The sequence below is a fragment of the Anguilla rostrata genome, chromosome 14, assembly GCF_018555375.3.
Source record: "Anguilla rostrata isolate EN2019 chromosome 14, ASM1855537v3, whole genome shotgun sequence".
Classification (NCBI taxonomy): Eukaryota; Metazoa; Chordata; class Actinopteri; order Anguilliformes; family Anguillidae; genus Anguilla; species Anguilla rostrata.
Window position 1 is genome coordinate 35,218,255 of NC_057946.1, and position 16,874 is coordinate 35,235,128.

Below are 16,874 nucleotides of genomic sequence, written 5' to 3' on the forward strand. Positions count from 1 at the left end.
CACACGGCTGGCTCACACGGCTGGCTCACACGACTGGTACACACGGCTGGCTCGCACGGCTGGCTCACACGGCTGGCTCACACGGCTGGATCACACGGCTGGATCACACGGCTGGCTCGCACGGCTGGCTCGCACGGCTGGATCGCACGGCTGGCTCGCACGGCTGGATCACACGGCTGGCTCACACGGCTGGCTCGCACGGCTGGATCACACGGCTGGATCACACGGCTGGCTCGCACGGCTGGCTCACACGACTGGTACACACGGCTGGCTCACACGGCTGGTACACACGGCTGGCTCACACGGCTGGCTCACACGGCTGGCTCACACGGCTGGCTCACACGGCTGGCTCACACGGCTGGCTCACACGGCTGGTACACACGGCTGGCTCGCACGGCTGGCTCGCACGGCTGGCTCACACGACTGGTACACACGGCTGGTACACACGGCTGGCTCACACGGCTGGCTCACACGGCTGGCTCACACGACTGGTACACACGGCTGGCTCACACGGCTGGCTCACACGGCTGGCTCACACGACTGGTACACACGGCTGGCTCGCACGGCTGGCTCACACGGCCCGGTCCATCAGCGCACACTTATCTGCCGCCCCCGCACTGTCGCACAAGCGCAGCGCCTTCCAGCTCGCGGCTCTCCACAACAACAACGCAACAAAATACAGGACACACTGACTGCATCACTTGAACCATCACTGCAAGGTGCACCTAATAATACATCATGGCTGTTACTACTGCTTACTACAACAACTACTACTACAAATAATAATAATAATAATAAATATAGGCACCTAAAATCCCCCATTGCATTGTGTCACTGAGCAGAGCTGAACGGTGTACACTGGATATCCAATATTCAATAAGGTAAGGCCTGCATTGCCATGGCAACAAGGGGTGCAAAAAACAGAGGAGGGAGGCTCCTCCCCACAATCTGTCCATCGTGGTGACAGCACAGACAGGGCCCGCGCAGGGTGGGGCATCCGGGCCAAGGCTGTCCGTCCCAGGGGACGGCTTGCTGTCAGTCACCATTACTGCCGCGGGCCGTTAGATTAGCCTGTCCTACCCCTCCCACGCCGACCGTCTGACTGAGCCCACGCACTCCCGCGAGGGATTAAGAGCCCGCACCGCTCCAAAACCACCCCAGCAGGGTCACTGCGGACGCTCCGAGCATAAAGCCTTAGTCCTGAACAGACCGCTCATGAAGACGGAGGCATGATGGACGCAAGACCTGCGGAAATGCCAGAAAGACGGTGTGTGGTTTAGTGGCTAAGGGCCTGGACTTATAACTCAACAGGCTGCTGGTTCACTACCCAGTCAGAGCGCTGCTATTCCACCCCTGAGCAAAGATACACAATCTGAACTGCTTAAGTAAGTACGCAGCAGTATGACTGGATGGCACGTATAAAAACACTGATCACACGAGTCGCAGTGGATAGGCCACAGGATGGCGAGTTGCAGTGGATAGGCCACAGGATGGCGAGTCGCTGTGGATAAGCCGCAGGATGGCGAGTCGCTGTGGATAGGCCGCAGGATGGCGAGTCGCTGTGGATAGGCCGCAGGATGGGGAGTCGCTGTGGATAGGCCGCAGGATGGCGAGTCGCTGTGGATAGGCCGCAGGATATCGCTGCTGGTTCACTACCAGATCAGAGCGCTGTATTATGGCAAGTCCATGAATGAGAAATCCGCTGTTGACTAGGCACGACAGATCGACGAGTCGCAGTGGATAGGCCACAGGATGGCGAGTTGCAGTGGATAGGCCACAGGATGGCGAGTCGCTGTGGATAGGCCACAGGATGGCGAGTCGCTGTGGATAGGCCGCAGGATGGCGAGTCGCTGTGGATAGGCCGCAGGATGGCGAGTCGCTGTGGATAGGCCGCAGGATGGCGAGTCGCTGTGGATAGGCCACAGGACGGCGAGTCGCTGTGGATAGGCCACAGGATGGCGAGTCGCTGTGGATAGGCCACAGGATGGCGAGTGGCTGTGGATAGGCCACAGGATGGCGAGTCGCTGTGGATAGGCCACAGGATGGTGAGTTGCTGTGGATAGGCCGCAGGATGGCCAGTCGCTGTGGATAGGCCACAGGATGGCGAGTCGCTGTGGATAGGCCGCAGGATGGCGATTCGCTGTGGATAGGCCACAGGATGGCGAGTCGCTGTGGATAGGCCACAGGATGGGGAGTCGCTGTGGATAGGCCGCAGGATGGCGAGTCGCTGTGGATAGGCTGCAGGATGGCGAGTCGCTGTGGATAGGCCACAGGATGGCCAGTCGCTGTGGATAGGCCACAGGATGGCGAGTCGCTGTGGATAGGCTGCAGGATGGCGCGTCGCTGTGGATAGGCTGCAGGATGGCGCGTCGCTGTGGATAGGCCACAGGCAGGTGTGTTATTTTAAGCTCAATCACGCTGCGTTATGCTCAGGGGGTAGCCGTGTGCTTTCTGAAGCGAAAGGTAAGCACGGTTGTCCCTGGGAGCAGCAGAAAGCCGGTAGGTGGACGAGGGCAGCGTTTGTGGATGTGGCAGGATGACCTTCAACCCCCTGGGGGTTGGGAGTGACGCAGAGGTGCATTGTGGGAAGGGTGAAGGGCTAAAGGAGCAAAAATAAAACAAGGCATAAAGACACCGAACTAGAGAAGGACCACTGAGGTTACACTGTTCCAGAAATGTCCTGGAATGACTTGCGCACTGCCTGCTGCAAGCACATTTTTCTCCTGTTCAAGGCCCACTGATTAAAACTGGCCCTTTAGCTAAATCTGGCTTTCTTACAAAGACTTACAAAATGCTGATTTGTGTGCGTTTTCCCCGCTGAATTAAAGACAAAGACAAGGGCACTCCAGAATGTGGTAAAAGGTAAGACACCGGGTGATACACCAAACAGCTCATCTGACGGTTACGCTGACCTTTATAAAAATGCAATAAAGAGACTGAAATACAGTGCGCTAGAAAGCTGGAGTGCTGAAGATACAGCAGAACGGGTGGGGGTGGAACCCCAAAGCCTGATGGGAAATACGAAGGGGGGGTTGGGGTGTTAGAGGCTGGTGGGGTCTCTGTCTCTCCTCCATGATTAATTTATTTCACGCTGGTCCTCTCCCCAGATTAAACTGGCACAGCACACCGCAGCACCCACCGTGTAAATCAGCGTGTGACAGAAGAGCGAGCCGTCCTCCAAGAGCAGCGCCACAGAACAAAGAGCGCCGCCACATAAACACAAGCAGTAAGCATTTAGCCACCTGCTATCAATCTGCCTGCGTGGAGAGACGGGCCGACCGGGAGAGAGAGGGGGAGAGGGAGAGAGGGGGAGAGAGAGGGGAGAGGAAGAGAGGAGGAGGGGAGAAGAGAGAGAGAGGGAGAGAGAGAGAGAGGGGGAGAGAGAGAGGAGAGAGAGGGGAGAGAGAGGGAGGGAGGAGAGAGGGGAGAGAGAGAGAGGGAGAGAGGGGAGGGAGGGAGGGGGAGGGGGAGAGAGGAGAGAGAGGGGGGAGAGAGGGAGGGAGGGAGGAGGAGGGAGAGAGAGGAGAGAGGAGGAGGGGGGGAGAGGGAGAGAGAGAGAGGGAGGGGGGGGAGAGAGAGAGAGAGGGGGAGAGAGAGAGAGTGGGAGGAAGAGAGAAGGAGAGAAGGAGAGAAAGGGGAAAAGGGAGAGAGGGGAGGCCAGAAAGAGAAAGAGAGGAGAGAGAGAAATGAAAAGGAGATGGGAAGACAGAAAGAGAAAAGGAGAGAGAAAATCTGTGCTGTGAATGTTTTTTCAGCCCCTCTTACTCCTTTCTGTGCTGTCCCTCATTTCCTCCACTCTTCTCTGCCCCTTTTTTGGGAATTGTACCCTGTAACCATGCCAACAGAGTGATAACTGGCAGTCAGTTGTTGCCATGGCGGCAGAGCGCGCTATAACCAGCGTGAAATGGCAGCGTTCCTCAGAGTAACCCCACACCCCCACACCAAGACGAGGAGAGAGGAGCGGCGAGGCGGGGGGAGGAGGAGGCAAGAGAAGAAGAGAGGTGAGGAGGGAAGAGGAGGAGGCGAGAGGAGAGGCGAGGAGAGGAGGTCAAGGTCCGGCAAATCCCCGAGAATGTGCCCAGTGAACAGCCATGTGAAAGAATCGCTTCATCCTGAACACTGGAGAACATTTCTACTTAGTGTTCACAATGCGTGCCAAGTATTTCTGTTCAAAACACACACACGTGCACCCATACACAGGAACACACACGCACACAGAAGCCCATATGCGCACACACACACACACACACACCAGGGCCAAGTTGAGCAGATCAATAACACATTACACCTCTCCCCGCGCAACTGACACCTCACTATGGGAGAAATGTACAGTCCTGCACTGATTGGCTCATTACTGCACACACCCTCTGCATAGAATAATGCATTACTGCACACACTCCCTCTGGATAACACCTACATTATTACACACAGGTCTACATTTTACAGAAACGCAGCTGTCTGTTCCTACAGCAACGTCGCGTCTGTTCCACAGAGAGCGTGTCTGTTCTGCACAGGAAGTCGTCGTCTGTTCCACAGGAATGTGTCTGTTCTGCAGCAATGTGTCTGTTCCACAGGAATGTGTCTGTTCCACAGGAGCGTGTCTGTTCTGCAGGAATGTGTCTGTTCTGCAGGAATGTGTCTGTTCTGCAGCAATGTGTCTGTTCCACAGGAGAGTGTCTGTTCCACAGGAGAGTGTCTGTTCTACAGGAACGTGTCTGTTCTGCAGCAATGTGTCTGTTCCGCAGGAACGTGTCTGTTCTGCAGGAGCGTGTCTGTTCCACAGAAGCATACAGTATCTGTACTGCGGCGATGCGACTGTTCTGGAGCACCCTCACTCAAGCAGCTTTCTTTGACAAAAACAGCATGAATCACAAAGAGAAGTATCCCTACTGATACACAGTCATCAGGGAAAGACTAACAGCCACGCAGCACTCAACACAGAAAGACAAACAGCCGCTACAGAAGCACAGTCAACTGGGAAAGACTAACAGCCCCTACAGAAGCACAGTCAACACAGAAAGACTAACAACCGCTACAGAAGCACAGTCAACTGGGAAAGACTAAGAGCCCCTACAGAAGCACAGTCACCTGGGAAAGACTAAGAGCCCCTACAGAAGCACAGTCAACTGGGAAAGACTAAGAGCCCCTACAGAAGCACAGTCACCTGGGAAAGACTAAGAGCCCCTACAGAAGCACAGTCACCTGGGAAAGACTAAGAGCCCATGCACCCGCAAAGGCAGCAGGGAGATACTGTGTGTTATCCTTTCAATGTTCCATCGGTATCAGCAAAGGTCATCACGAAGCGCCCGAGAGACGGTGGACAACTGCTGCGAGCCGGCCGGGCGGAAAGCGATGGTATCGGTGCGGTGTGCCGGGGCGCTGGCTAACCCGGCTCCTCTCAGGCGCTCTCAGGCGCTAAACGCGCGGCGCGATAAGGCCCCACCCCGCTGGGCTGCAAGCAGGCCATCTGCAGCACCCACAGGAGAAGGGGAGCCTGGGGGAACCCACTGGGCTGGAGGAGCGGGGCTCCTCCTCCTCCCCACAATGCTCTGCAAGCACCACAGATTGACTTTGTCCTTCGGTAGCTCCTGTTTGTTCTGCTTTTCTCCTAACTACACGAAGAGCGCGCCGGCTTTTGAAAATGGAGAGAAAGAGCAAAACAATGCTGTGATCATCTTGATAACACTCTGCTCTGTGAATAAGATTCTCCATTAATAACACACTCCTCCATCCTCTCCATTAAGCCTCAGAGCACCAGCATATTCTGGCTGATTTTCCCTCCTCTTACCTGTATTCCACAGGGTTTTATTTCCTTGGCTTTGATTTGCATTAAAAACTGTGACGCGTATTCAGCCGGCATTGAGGGCCCCACCAGCCAGTATTGAGGTCCCCATCAGCCAGCATTGAGGGCCCCACCAGCCAGCATTGAGGGCTCCACCAGGCAGCACTGGGGGCCCCACCAGCCAGCATCAGGGGCCCCACCAGCCAGCATTGAGGGCTCCACCAGGCAGCACTGGGGGCCCCACCGGGCATCATCAGGGGCCCCACCAGCCAGCATTGAGGGCCCCATCAGCCAGCATTGGGGGCCACGTTAGGCAGCTAGGAATGAGCCAGCGCAAGGTGAAGGAAAGACAGCTCGGCAATAAAAGCGCAGCTTCATTACAGATTAGGCTCCTTTGTGGCCTCCTGCGAGCCGCTCGGGGCTTTCAAAGCTCCTAACCAGCCGTATTGATTATGTGTCCTTCGCAATGTCATTCTCACGCGTTTAATAACGGCGGCTGGCGGCTATCAGACGCTCACGGCGCTGATGTGTTTCCAGGACGCCCCGTCACCGCGCGCGTCTGACGGACAGCCGCGCGGACGGAGGTCGAAACGGGCGCACGCCGAGGAGGAGGACGTCCCAGAACAAAGGCACCCGATAAACGGCCATGGTTATTCACAGCCTGAGATACTGTGGAGGTGCTTTACGAGGCGGGGCATAAATCAGCCCTCAGGCGGCTCCAGAGCGCGCGGCGAGGGAACGCGTCCGTCCGTCCGTCCGTCCGTCCATTCGTCCGTCTGTGCTGGCAGTCCGTCCTGCCCGTGGAGGTGAGGCTCGGCCTGGGCAACACAGACCTCGCCGTGCACAGCAACACCTCCCCCTCTCCTTGTGTCACACTAACCCTAGAATTCTGTCCCAGAAACACCGTCAAAGCAAGCGCAAGCCCCAGGGATGTTTTTTACTGATTATTCAGGAACCACTGGCTCCTAATGTCCCGGGGGACGGCTAATATTTGGCTTTCTGCTGAAGGTCCTCTCCTGTTGTGAGCCGTCAGAGGGTCTGAAAAATCACTTCTCCCGATTAATGAGAATAAAATGAGGAGCCCGGCCCGAGGCGGCAGCGGGTTCAAAGGGGCGTACAGAAGAGTAGCGCGGGCTGGGCCCTTCAGGAAGGCCAAAAGTGCTCCCCCTGCGCCTCCCCGTGCGCCTCCTCCGGCTCCTGCTTCCTCAAGGTCGGCGTGCCCTAGCGAACTCCTAACGGATGCTAACGAGGGCTGTGCGTTTGGGGCGGTCGGGGGTTTGAGAGAGGCAGTGGGGCGCTCTAATCCGGGCCTCAGGTGGGGGTTTCGGGGTGCTTTAATGGGGATGAACCCCCCCCCCCCCACACCCCCCACCCCGCCCCATCAGGGAAGAGGCCAGGCTAATGAGGGGGGCTCTGTGTTCCCCAGCGCAGGGGACCAGTGGGGCTCGGGCTGGTCCGTCTTTAATTGGGCAGCTCATTAAAAATCAGCGGCCAGTGCGGCGGCTGCTCGCTGTCACGGGGGGCGGGGGGCGGGGGGAGGGGGCGGGGGGGCAGGGGAAGCGTGCCATGAGGGGTGGCGGGGGGAACGCGCTGCCCGTGGCGGTCCGAGGAGACCTGGCCTGAGCGCGGTTGGGGGAAACATATCGTGAGCAGGGTTAGTGGGAGATGCAGCATGAGCAGCGGTGAGCAGAAGCCACTCCCTCAGGCTAATTCTGAGACGCCCCTTTCCGGAGTTGCCACGGAAACAAACACCGCTTCAAATCCGGCCTGCCAAAGGACTTCCAGAAAAACACACAGAACGCGCAAAAAAGGTGCCATTCAGTGGCCATCATGGGAAAAACTGCAACCCATGAGCAAATCGCACAAACAAGTCAGACACAGTGGCCAATAACCCCGTTTGTAGAAAAGGCATATTTCGATTTTTTCACCCCTTTTTCTTCTTTTTTCTTTCTGCGTGTTCTTTTTCCCCTAACTTTCCTTCTCACGTGCCCCTTTTAACTGCCTTTCTCTCACTGACAAGGACAGACGGCACTATAAACACGCTAGCTGTTTCAGAAAGGTTCTGCTGCCTTTCTGAAGGTTAACGATGTGACGAGGTCTGTGACTCAGGGAACGGAGGATCAGAGAGATCCTGTAACTGCGCTGGAAACGAGCCCTTTCACCCCTCCCACAACCCCACAGACTCTCTGTGCCAGTCCACCCCCAGACAACAAGACCCACAAACATATCTGCCGCACGAATGCAAACGAAAACACGAAAAAGACAGTGCCTGCGGAAAGCCTTCACCCAACGTTGCCCATTTCTCATTTTGCTGCGCTGCAAAGCCAAATTCAAATATATTTAAATGGAATTTTTTTTCTGCACGCGCATACAAGTAATCCTCTGTGAGGCCACACGCGTTCGATTGCAAGTTCAGAGGATTTTATTTTCAGATAAAGTGAGGTGAGCGAGCAAGAAAAACAAAAGGCTGCTTTCCTGTAAAAACATGCATTTCGTTTTCTGGCCACTCCAGGGTATAGCAAAAATTCTCTCCTTCAACTTGTGGAGATGAGGTCCACACACTTTACACTACATGGCAAAGTAACATAAAACTATTCACACCTTTAATCTAGCAGCTAAAAGATACAAAATCTACAGCAGCTGACCATGCTGTTGATCAAAGGAAGGTTAATTTCAATAACAATCACTACGATAAAAACAAACAAGTTTTATGCTAGAAGTAGCATCGACACAGATTTATGCATTTTTCCAGCAAAAAGGTTTAAAAGAATCTGTGCTTTCTGAGCATGCCGGTGTCTGTATTGTATATCACGTTGCACGTCGTCTATCGAGTTCAGAGGTGTCTGTACTGATTCGAAAAAACTTGCCCATAACATTAATGTTCAGCTGGGGAACAGATTAATATAGATTGCATAACTAACTCAAAATAACAGCGTGCATGCAAAATAGGCAGCCACCCAAAACAACAACGGCAACGCTCAATGGCGAGTGGATCTGAAGAAACTTCAGCAGTGAGCGCAAACAAAGCCGAACATGTCAAAGCTGGAGTGCCGGGAGGAACACTATTTTTATTACATAAAAAAATACAAAAAGGGAAACACTTTCGGGGGGGGGTGAATACTTTCTGAAGGCACCGTATATAACACTACAGTACATCTTTAATGAACTGCGCGGTCTCTATACAGAAAGAGTTTCTCAAACTGTACTGTGCGATTATGACAGCTAAGTGGCTTAATTCAGCGTTTCGGCCGCAGTCTGCAAGAGAGGATAAAGGATCAGATCCAACCGCGGAGCCAAGTTTAGCCCCAGAGCTTACGGGGACATTTATTACTGTTCAGTGGGCTGTCCTGGGTCAGGCTCCGGCTGCACACGCACTACAAAGCACTCAGCACCTCAGCTAACATTGCATTACGGGCATTTAGCAGACGCTCTTATCCAGAACGACTTACGCAACTTCTTCACCTAACAGCTATCAGTGTTTGCACAGGTCAACATCTGACACACATCTGACTTCTGAAGAGTTACTATATTAGCCTCACATTACAGCGCCCTGACCATGTATGCTTAGGTTTACAGAATGCAAAATCGTCTGGATTTGCGTTACATTCATTTTCCCCTTGTTCTCCACAGATCAGAATGCCCAATCATGCCCTCGCACTAATGCTCATCGGAGCCTCTGCTTTTGGTTTCAGACAGAGCAGACAAGCCTGTGTTCTCCTTGGAAGCAGGTGATGTTTCCAAAGATGCTTACCGCACCACAGTTCATAAGCTGGGCTTGCACAGACATGAGTCGGAGGAAGGCACATCATGTGCATCTTAACAGACAGACTTATGGGTTGACCAACCCTGATTGACCAATATGGGGGGCTACAGCTGCTGGTTACAGTGGGCACCAGCACGATCGGGATTCAATGCCAAACCGTGGGGGGGCCAAAACATGCACTAGAACAGCGCTTTAACAGGATGAGCCACCCAGCAGCCACTTTCCCACCATTTTAAGAGTCTTGGCAAACTTGAACTCAGTAATAGGACAGTTATATTTTCTGTGGCAAAGCTGGCAATTGGTTTTAAAAACAAAGCAAACGCATTACCAATGACTGCACTCTGAAGACTGCAGAAGCCACGAGAGCAATCCCTTTTTTAAACGGGCACACGGAGGTATTTCTGTAGTAATTTTACAAGAGTCTTTGTTTTACAGAAACGGGTTGTTTCCAGGGGAGTCTCAGAACCACGATCTGAAGAAACTCAGGCCTCTCCGCCAGGGAACAGCTGCTAATGAAGCAGCCACGGGCCAGGCTAGGGCCAGGCCAGGGCCAGGCCAGGGCCAGGCTAGGGCCAGGCCAGGGCCAGGCCAGCTCAGACACCGCTCAGGCTCTCTCAGGGCTGGCTCAGGGAACGGAGAGAGAGACATATTCGACAGGCCAGACGGGCACCAGCCTGGAAGGTGAGGCTCTATCACAGCACAGGGCCAGCTACAGGACACAGAGTAATCTGCACATTATCTACAGCACCTGCAGCTTTACACGAGCCTGAACACACTGCTATACGCTGCATTTACAGATCAGAGAGAGAGAGGGAGGGGGGGGAGGGAGAGAGGGAGAGAGAGAGAGAGAGAGAGAGAGAGAGAGAGAGAGGGGGGGAGAGAGAGAGAGAGAGAGAGGGGGAGAGGGACAGAGAGAGAGAAGAAAAGAGCAGCAACAGCAGAGTGGGAGAGGGAGAGAGAGCAGAGGCAGAGAAAAGAGAGAGAGAACACAGAGAGAGAGGGGGCAGGGAGAGAGAAAGAGAGAGGGGGAGGGAGAGAGAGAGTGGGAGAGGGGGAGAGAGAGAGACATCAGACAGAGAAAAGAGAGAGAGAGAGAAAAGGAAGCAAATGTACAACATATTATACACCACTTATATCTGTCCTTTGGTCAAACAACAGGAGTTCTGACCGAGATACAAGACCAAACAAAAAGACTGATTGCACGTCCCTGTTCTCCTGCTTTCATTCACCGATGATGGAGTAACATAGCCTTTCGGGAGCGTCCTTGGCATTCACGTCGCGTAAGGAGAGCGTCTGAATGCTAACACATGAACCCTTCTTATTCTGCAAACGCTCCTCGCGCTGACGCACTGAGTCCATTTTAAAGGAAAGGGCGTCTAATAAAACAAGCTCTCAAATTAAAGCCATTAGGAAACTAGGGGAGGATATGCAAATGCACGCAGCTGCGATCAGGATCTTGCAAACCGTTCTGATGTTTAAACGGAACTAAAAGAGAGAAACGGCAGCAGTCAAAAGGCAGTGCATTCTGAGGATGCTACAGGACTGTGTTACACACAGAAGAACGCACCCGTAAGCTCAAATGTTTAATGTGGGATGGAAAAAATGGGAGATGATAAAGGCAAGGGCTCCACTTGTAAATGATTTCTTGGGAGTAGCAGGGGGGTGGGCACTGTATCGGCTGGGCAAGTTCACTGCCGGCTGGTGGCGGGAGTGAGTTACTATAGCGGGATGAGCTGCTGGAATAGCACACATGCTGCTACATGCGCAAGAGCAGGAAGAGAGAGCTAGGAGCAGGTTAGCACGGGTCTGGACAGGGTTAGAGCAGGTCTGGACAGGGTCAGCACGGGTCTGGACAGGGTTAGAGCAGGTCTGGACAGGGTCAGCATGGGTCTGGACAGGGTTAGCGTGGGTCTGGACAGAGTTAGCATGGGTTTGGACAGGGTTAGCGTGGGTTTGGACAGGGTTAGTCTAGGTCTGGACGGGGTTAGTCTGGGTCTGGACGGGGTTAGCACAGGTCTGGACAGGGTTAGAGCAGGTCTGGACAGGGTCAGCATGGGTCTGGATAGGGTTAGCGTGGGTCTGGACAGAGTTAGCACGAGTTTGGACAGGGTTAGCGTGGGTTTGGACAGGGTTAGTCTAGGTCTGGACGGGGTTAGTCTAGGTCTGGACGGGGTTAGTCTGGGTCTGGACGGGGTTAGCACAGGTCTGGATAGGGTTAGAGAGGGATTGGACACGAGTCTGGCACTGACACCAGATCAGCATTTACATCAGATTGCCATAAACACAAGATTGGCATTTACACCAGATTGCCATTAACACCAGATACACTACATCAATATTAACACCAGATCAGCATTTACACCACATCGGTATTCACACCAGATGGCCATTCACACCAGATACACTACATCAATATTAACACCAGATACACTACATCAATATTAACACCAGATCAGCATTTACACCACATCGGTATTCACACCAGATTGCCATTAACACCAGATACACTACATCAATATTAACACCAGATACACTACATCAATATTAACACCAGATCAGCATTTACACCACATCAGTATTCACACCAGATTGCCATTAACACCAGATACACTACATCAATATTAACACCAGATACACTACATCAATATTAACACCAGATCAGCATTTACACCACATCGGTATTCACACCAGATTGCCATTAACACCAGATACACTACATCAATATTAACACCAGATACACTACATCAATATTAACACCAGATCAGCATTTACACCACATCGGTATTCACACCAGATGGCCATTAACACCAGATACACTACATCAATATTAACACCAGATACACTACATCAATATTAACACCAGATCAGCATTTACACCACATCGGTATTCACACCAGATTGCCATTAACACCAGATACACTACATCAACATTAACACCAGATACACTACATCAATATTAACACCAGATCAGCATTCACACCACATCGGTATTCACACCAGATTGCCATTAACACCAGATACACTACATCAATATTAACACCAGTTACACTACATCAATATTAACACCAGATACACTACATCAATATTAACACCAGATCAGCATTTACACCACATCGGTATTCACACCAGACGGCCATTCACACCAGATGGCCATTAAAATGATCATGGAAGTATTAACATGCAACATGGGCTCCCAGACTCCTCGGCCTGGAGGCCTGGGTTCATGCTAAGAGTCAGACAGCAGGCGGGGGTCAGAGTGCTCTTCCACACTAACAGCAGATTACGGCCTGTCCTGAGCCCAGGGGTGCCCTGCTGGCACTCAGACTGCTGCTCCAGGAGCACCCTTCTGTTCCTGGGACGGGCGCGTGGACCGGGCCATAACCCGGGGCACAGAGAGGGGGAAACAGAGACCCGCTCCGTCCTCAGGCGTCTGATTTTAATCAGGAAATACTGATTAACACACCCTACATACCTCAGCCAGGGACAGAGGACTCTGCTATACCATAAGCACACACATTAAGAGCCGTTGTGCTCTGTGACAGCTGGTAGCAGGAAAGAACACTCTGCCGTAAGGCCAAACACTAGCGCTGCTTGTTCTGTCTTCTCCGGATACGTACCTGACCCAACAAATACACTGTATGCAATGTATACATTAATGCTACACTCGTACAAGACCTTCAGACGTAGCAGAAATTTTGGGTATGACTTGTACAGAGATGTACTCCTGTGCTTCTATAGAAGGGAGGCTGGCCTTTATGCAAAATTGGGAAACTCGTCCCTTTAATTCATCTCCATTAAAGGCATGAGTTGCTTATGAAAGTAGTCATTCAGCTGCAGTTTGTGCATCAAGCTATTTTAGAGGGAGCCAAGAAACCTTCATATGCATTTCCTCGGACGCTTGTAAATAACTGATTTTGCAATGCTAAATTTGGGTTACACATTCCACACAAAAACGCAAAGATTTGACTGGAAAGATGAGAGGCAGGCTGAAATGTCATTCTTTTTAAAGGGTGTGGGGGGGGGTCACAGGGACAGAGCAGCGGTGTGGGGGGGTTACAGGGAAACAGCAGTGGTGTGGGGGGGGTCACAGGGACAGAGCAGCGGTGTGGGGGGTCACAGGGACAGAGCAGCGGTGTGGGGGGGTCACAGGGACAGAGCAGCGGTGTGGGGGGTCACAGGGACAGAGCAGCAGGTGTGGGGGGGGGGTCACAGGGACAGAGCAGCGGTGTGGGGGGGGGTCACAGGGACAGAGCAGCGGTGTGGGGGGGGGTCACAGGGACAGAGCAGCCATGGACAGCTGAGAAGGCAGAAAAGCCGCAGCTAACCGGAGGCCATCTACTGGCCTGTCATCGCCAGCGCACTAACGACCAGGGCGTTAAGCGCAGCGCTGTCGTGACGGCATTTCCGCGTTCAGTGGAACTGCGGAGAGCGCAGGAGTTCTCGCGTTCCGTCAGAGAGGGCGCTGCTGCCCGGCCTGCGGGAGCGAACCTGGCCCCGCGTTCTGACATAACCAAAGCTCAGGGGGGGAAGGGTGCAGCACAGCACAGCGCCTCCCCCCTCTGGCTAAACCTCCCCAAACCCACAGGGAGCAAGAGGGGGGGAGTGACACGCTCGCTCAGCTGAGCCACAGTAACACCGGAGAAACGCCCCCTCGCTCCCCCCCCCCCCCCTCCTTCTCTCTAAACAAAGAGCGCTGTGCTCAGTTTGAGCCCATAAATCTCTTTGGGGGAGGGAAAAAAAAAAGATGGCTCTGGAAAATGCTGGCGGAGTGAGCGGCTCCGAAGCAATAGTGTGTCAGTTTGGGCAGCCCCCGCCTCGTTCTGAAGAGACGGGAAAGCTTCCCGGAGCGCCCCTCCCCCCCCCGAGCGGGCAGAGTGCCGTTATATCACCGGGCCGACGTGGCCTTGGTTAGACTGACCGCTGCAGACGAGCACGGTAAATAATCGCAGGTCTATCCGTGACGCCGCGCTGCGTCGCCCTGTTCGTGTCCTCGTTCTGGCCGACCGTCCCCCCCCACGGCCCCTAAACGTCAGATAAATGTGCTGCCACCGGGCTACTTTACTGCAGGGGGACAGTGCTGAGGGACACTTTTACCGAAGCAGTGTTTCAGTCAGAAGCAAGAGGCAATGGCGGGATGTTAGAGAGCAGCAGTGTTTTAGTCAGAAGCAAGAGGCAATGGAGGGATTTTAGAGAGCAGTAGTGTTTTAGTCAGAAGCAAGAGGCAATGGAGGGATTTTAGAGAGCAGTAGTGTTTTAGTCAGAAGCAAGAGGCAATGGCGGGATGTTAGAGAGCAGTAGTGTTTTAGTCAGAAGCAAGAGGCAATGGCAGGATGTTAGAGAGCAGTAGTGTTTTAGTCAGAAGCAAGAGGCAATGGAGGGATTTTAGAGAGCAGTAGTGTTTTAGTCAGAAGCGAGAGGCAATGGCGGGATGTTAGAGAGCAGTAGTGTTTTAGTCAGAAGCGAGAGGCAATGGCGGGATGTTAGAGAGCAGTAGTGTTTTAGTCAGAAGCAAGTGAGGACAGCAGAACGTTCGAGAGCAGCAGTGGTTTAACTGGATGCGAGAGGCAGCAGCACACAGTGATTTGCTTGTTTTTCTCAGTGTGTGGGAAATAAAGGACCAGGCTCATTCACTGGGAGGCAGCCAAAATCAGGAAATATACTCTCCTGCCACCAGCAGTCCAGAGTGTAAAAGCTCTTGATGTGTGTGTGCTCATGACGTGCTCAAGTCTCACTGCTTCTGACTTTTAGGGTCTAAAAAAATAAATATTTCCTCATTAATCAGGGGAAATAATAATCAGGAATATTTCCCTGATCACTGAAAACCACAGCGCATGGTCAGGTACGGATGAGACGCCGCTGGTCTGGCCCCCAGTGAGCCGGGCTGCAGATATAAAGGCCTTTTTGGGCTCTGATGGCGGCAGGAGAAAGGGCCTGGGCGGGACAGCGCTCTGCAGAGGCGGGCGAGTTCGGGAAACCACGGTCATAAATCCTGGGATTTGGGAGAGGACCCGTAGCAGGGCTGTAAAATGCGCTCGCCCCCTCAGCGCTCATACAGGGCAGCGCTGGATACGCACGCTCAGCCGGGCTCCCGGGCTAACAGAGCGCTGGTCCTTCACTACAACAGGATCTCACTTTTAACAGTGAGACACTTCCTTAAAACCCCATCTCACAGAGAAGTAAGTATCTCCATTAAGGAATTTAGCAGGTCTTTACTTATGAGACACTATAGCCAGGTTTCAAAAGTGTACTTAAAATGCAGAAAGTATGTGGCAGTAAACTAACACAGACACCCACTTTCTTAGTTTCCCAGATGGCAGATATGACAGTGATGAAAAAAAAAGAAAAGAAGGGGGAAAAAAGCACGACTCTCCCTGGTGAGAATTACATCACACAAATCCCAGTCCTGGTCCTCCACTTAGCCCAGTCCCATGAGAGGAGCTCAAACTGCTCCTCAAACCTGCCCTGTCCCATCAGAGGAGCTCAAACTGCCCCTCAAACCTACTCTGTCCCATCAAAGGGGCTGGGACTGCTCCTCAAACCTGCCCTGTCCCATCAGAGGAGCTCAAACTGCTCCTCAAACCTGCCCGGTCCCATCAGAGGAGCTCAAACAGCTCCTCAAACCTGCCCTGTCCCATCAGAGGAGCTCAAACTGCTCCTCAAACCTGCCCTGTCCCATCAGAGGAGCTCAAACTGCTCCTCAAACCTGCCCTGTCCCATCAGAGGAGCTCAAACTGCTCCTCAAACCTGCCCTGTCCCATCAGAGGAGCTCAAACTGCTCCTCAAACCTGCCCTGTCCCATCAGAGGAGCTCAAACTGCCCCTCAAACCTGCCCTGTCCCATCAGAGGAGCTCAAACTGCTCCTCAAACCTGCCCTGTCCCATCAGAGGAGCTCAAACTGCTCCTCAAACCTGCCCTGTCCCATCAGAGGAGCTCAAACTGCCCCTCAAACCTGCCCTGTCCCATTAGAGGTACTGGGACTGCTCCTCAAACCTGCCCTGTCCCATCAGAGGAGCTCAAACTGCCCCTCAAACCTGCCCTGTCCCATTAGAGGTACTGGGACTGCTCCTCAAACCTGCCTGTCCCATCAGAGGGGCTGGGACTGCTCCTCAAACCTGCCCTGTCCCATCAGAGGAGCTCAAACTGCTCCTCAAACCTGCCCCGTCCCATCAGAGGGGCTGGGACTGCTCCTGCCCTGTTGTGTTCTGTTATTTCTGCATGGTAAAAAAGCCTGAGAAGTCTCTGAAACGCCTGAGCAGGATGACATCTCTCCACCATGTAAACCTGCCACTCCTACCTCCGAAATCCTCAGATTTTCTTGACTGGAACAAT

At 53.2% G+C, this 16,874-nt stretch overlaps 1 protein-coding gene across 2 annotated transcripts in view; it reads right to left on the minus strand.

The window, feature by feature from the left end:
* The window catches only part of tnksa (tankyrase, TRF1-interacting ankyrin-related ADP-ribose polymerase a), a 135,951-nt gene that overhangs the window by 40,697 nt on the left and 78,380 nt on the right, over positions 1–16,874 (minus strand). The window lies entirely within an intron of this gene.